Source organism: Bidens hawaiensis, unplaced genomic scaffold, assembly GCF_021521415.1.
Source record: "Bidens hawaiensis isolate Kalapana, Puna unplaced genomic scaffold, B.hawaiensis_p1.1 tig00006055_1, whole genome shotgun sequence".
Taxonomy (NCBI): domain Eukaryota; kingdom Viridiplantae; phylum Streptophyta; class Magnoliopsida; order Asterales; family Asteraceae; genus Bidens; species Bidens hawaiensis.
Genome location: NW_027491399.1, coordinates 98,246 through 103,322, shown reverse-complemented (window position 1 = coordinate 103,322; position 5,077 = coordinate 98,246).

The following is a 5,077-nucleotide window of genomic DNA, read 5'->3' as shown; positions in this document are numbered from 1 at the left end:
TATTAATAATAATATATATAATTTGCATTATAGTCCCTACAATATAAGGAGGGAAACAAAAGTAGATAATTGTTTAGTTTAGAGTAGTTTTTGTCATATCTTGAAAGTTATATATATATATATATATATATATATTTATTTTAAATAATTAATAAACAATAATATTATAAAAATTAGTTTACTCGATAAATGTGGTATTTTTATTTAATAAAATAACCTGAACATAAAAACGGGTCGGGTAACGGTTAATAAAATATTTCGAGTTGTTGCAGTTCGATCATAAATCACCAATAAATTACCTCAACAGATGTTTAATCAAGGGGGTAACCGTCCGATGACGTCGCCGGCCAAAAACGAATAAGAATAGGCAGAAACAGGCGATTCCAACTAAATTAATTATAGGGGAAACGCTCGCGCTGGTGAACGGATGCTATATGTTCATTTAATTGAATTATAATGTTCGTTTGCATGTATAATAAGAAACGGGTTAGTGTCAGTCAAGAAAAATAAGCAATACGAATATGTTTGATCTAATTAACATAATTAGAATGTCGATTAGGCCGATCTTGGAAATTATTATAAGCATTTTGATTCAATTACCAAAAAGATTATGGGAATTAGGTCCAAGACACGAAATCGTATAAACGGGCATAACAAACGAGTCACGTGTTTGGATTAGGTAACGTGTAATAGATTTGAATAAATGGTTTATAATATCAAAGTTACAATTCAGACCATATAGTTTGAAGATGGATACAAAGTGAGATAATAGTTTAGTTGATGCGTGTGCGAGTGTGCTTTAAAATATGATGGATGGGATGATTTGAGATTTTGCACAAGATCGTGTTTTACATTTATAAAAGTGATTTTTACAAAGACTAAACACACATAAAATAGGCAAGTGTATCTATCGTGTACGTAGAATAGTATTGGTAAGAACCAAGTATCTATCCGTGGACACAAATATTTCTAATAATAAATCGTTGTTTTACTTTAATCGGATGTTTTAGTCATTTTGGGGTTAATTTTTGAATTTTTTATAAAATATAAATATTTAAATATAATATATAGGTGACCAAGACGAGAAATTGTAAACAAGTAGTTCAATTATATGAAGGTTACCATCTAATATCTAGAATCCACTCCATTGTTCCTTGATGATTATTAGTTAAACATGTGGTAGACTTATCCTAATAATATATGATAGACTATGAACCTCATTTTTGAGTGAACACATTCTATGACATAATGAATAATAGCATGGATATTTTCAAGTCCATCCTATGCTTAATATTATGCTACCCCGAGAATGTCAATTTAAGTAGACAAGCAGTTGGTGAAGCAGAATGATTAGAATTGACTTCGATTTCTCAAATACCAATCCTAACAACTTTGAGTGGTTGTCGTTAACTCACACAACCTCCCCTTGGTTGATTAGATTAGGCTATAATTTCACATTCCATTAACATATGATTTATTTAACTAGCATGATAACCTAAGCAATCGTGTTAACAATGTTATTTTAGAATTATCAAAACTAGAGAAATAGATCATAATCTATATCTCATCATTTCTATGTACAACATAGAGATCCATGTTTTATCTTGAATAAATTACCAAAGTATTCTTTTTACCATTTCTAGTTTCCAAGAACATGAATAAACATGCATGACTTTTTAGTCATCAACTTTAGTTTATTGGATTAAAGTGATAAAACATTTCTTCATCAATGGATAATTGCAAAATAACCATGTACTTTACAAAATTAAACCACATGTTTTACATAATCATCAAGTAAACAAAGCTTCTTCATAGGTTTTAGATGGTAAATGGAGTTTAGCTCATAATGAGCATAGTTACGAACATTAGGATGGATGATAATAACAAACACATGATTAAACTAGAACAATCTAACCAAATATGGATGAATCTTCCTTCTTAATGATGATGGTTGATGATGATGACCTCCAAGCCTTCAAACTCTTCACTAGATTTTCAATGTGAGTGTTAGTGGGTGTTTTTATAAGTGAAAACCGGATGGAATTATTTTCAAGGCACACCAAATGAGGGCAACATGAACCACTATTTATAGGCAATCTGGAGTGAGAAGCATGACCCCGTGCTTACGTAGGCACGCCCACGTGCTTTTTAGTGACCTGTGCTAATTCTTTTTGTTGTTTCTGTAAGGTAAGCACGTCCCCGTGCTTCCTGAGGCACGACCCCGTGCTTTTTAATGACATGTGCTAATTTTTCTGAAAGGTAAGCACGGCCCCGTGTGTCCAAAAGTACGGCCCCGTGCTTTTAGAAGCACAGCCCCGTGTTTTTGAAAGCACAGCCCCATGCTTTCTGAAGCACAACCCCATGTTTTGTGGTTTTCTTGGGTTTTCTTTAGTTTTTCTTTGGTTTTTCATTAGTTTCTTCGTTTAAAGCTTGGATTCACCTGAAAATACATTTTAACATGATAAGTAGTTATTTAACTATATTATAAGATATAAGTTGCAGTTTTTAGAGATCATTTGATGCTAAAAAGATGTATATTTTTATATACATCATTAGTTTAGGAATATTCTTGCCAACTTTTGAAAGTTATAAATATATAATATAATTAATTAAATTATAATATAATAATAGTTAATTTTCTCGATAAACGCGTTAAAATTTCCCAAACATCGAAATGGGTCGGGTTTTAATAAAGTTATAGATTTAGAAACGTCCGAGTTGTTATAAAGAGGGAGTTGAATATTTCTTGAAGTAGTTTAGGATTAGAAGTAGGGATAGTAAGACATATACTTAATTTATACATAAACATGAAACTATGAATTAAAAAAAGATAAATCAAATAAGTTACATATACCTTGATAGGGGAATAAAAAACATTTATTCTCCCTTTTTCAAAGTATGTCATAATGAGAATGAAAAAATTGATGTTTGACTGATTATTGGAAAATAAGAACCTATTATACAAGAAATCATTCCTTCTAAACATTTCAAAATCATTCTTTTCTTCCCGCCCCCACCAACCAAACAATAAGAGAGGAAAGGAGTGAAACTCTGCGAGGACCAAGCAACAATGAACGGTATCAATTGGATCCTGCTTTTCAAGCCGCCATTGCTCAAGCAGTAGCTGCTGAAGTGAAGAATCTGCATCATAGCAAGTCTACTGAAAGCCATGCAAGGACCACTGAGAAGACATGGGAGAATGGTAACAAGGATGAAGAGAAAGAAAGGTGACTCGAGTTAGGTTAGGTCTGTGAAAGTTGATGAAAGAAAGAGAGGTCGAGGTGGGTGTAACTACAAGTCATTCAAAGGTTGCGACCCGCCAAAGCTGACCGGTGTAGGGGATGCAATCACTACTCTCCAGTGGATAACCGCGATGGACTGGGTTATCCGAATTAGCTAGTGCCGTCCTGATCAAGCGGTGGGTTATGATACCCAGTCGTTTGGTGATGAGCCTATGTTTTGGTGGGAAACTGTGGAACAGAGAGAGACCAGGGAAGAGATTAAGGCTATGAGGTGGGATGACCTAAAGGAGTTGGCATGAAACATTTCTGTGTTAATGCTGACGTTGAGAGGGCGGGGATGAAGTTTCTGAGTTTGAAGGAGAGTAAAATGACACATCATGAGTATACTACCGAATGCAACTGCATGTCCAGGATAGTTCCCCACATGGTGAACACTGAAATGAAGAGGATCAAGTGCTACATCAGGGGACTTCCACAGAATGTCCGCACTTTAGTCAGGATAAGTAAACCTGCTAGTTTTGACTCTGCTGTTGAACTTGCAGATATGGTTTATGACAACCTGGCTGTGGATGATTTAGTGGCAGAAGAGAAGAAATAAGTTTCTCCTATTAAACGACCCGGTACTCAGATGTGGAACCCTAGAGATAAGAAACAGAAGGTGTGGGAGAAGAAGTCGTGTAAGACTTGTGGGAAGATGCACGCTTGCGAGTGAAAGTGGGGTGCTGGAATTGATATTTGTCACAAATGTGGGAGGGCTCACGGTGGAGAGTGTAGAGTTGGATCGAATGCCTGTTATTAGTGTGGAAAGGTGGGGCATTATGCTCATGAATGCAATGCAAAGCCTTCATGCTACAAATATGGTAAGACGGGTCATACGGTGAGGGAGTGCATTGAGGGGGAAGCTGGAGGAAGTGGAAAGATGGATGGTGACCAGGCTAGGCCAAGGACCGGGGCCTACATGCTGACTCAGGAGCAGGCTAAGAAGATCCCACATGTTGTGACAGGTACGATTCTAGTAAACGGTATTTCCGCTTCTGTGTTGTTTGACTCATGTGCAAATAGAAGTTTTGTAGCTACGGGATTTAGTAAGTTAGCCAAAATAAAATGTTTTCGCGTGCCTGAAACTTTTACCATAGAAACCGCTAGTGAAACCTCAGTTAGGGTAATGAGAATGGTTAAAGATTGTAAGATAGAGTTAGAGGGACGTGAGTTCTATGTTACCCTGTATGTTATGAACTTAGGAGGGCTCGACGTGGTTCTGGAAATGGACTGACCATCTGCGTTCGAAGCTCAGATAGTGTGTAAGAGTAGGTTAATAAGGCTAAAATTCTTGGATGGTGGTACGGTGACGGTTTATGGTGATAAAGAAAGTTCAGGGCTTAATGTCATTTAGGTGATAAAAGCCGAAGGTTTGTTAAGGTGAGGGTACGGTGCCTACCTGGCGTATGTTGTCAAAGCTACGGCGGAGACAAAAAAAGTGAAAGATGTTCCTGTTGTGCGCGACTAACCAGAAGTGTTCGCTGAGGACCCTCCGGGGTTGCCACCGGAGCGTGTGTCAGAATTCCAGATAGACTTGATACCAGGAGCACAGGCCGTCGCAAAAGCACCTTACCGCCTGGCGCCATGCGAAATGAAAGAATTGGTGTCCTAACTACAATAACTCCTCGAAAAAGGTTTTATAAGACCAAGTGTTTCTCCATGGGGCGCACCAGTGTTGTTTGTTAAGAAGAAGGATGGTAGTATGAGAATGTGAATAGACTATTGTGAGTTGAACAAGCTTATGGTGAAGAACATATATCTGTTGCCAAGATTGATGATTTGTTTGATCAACTACA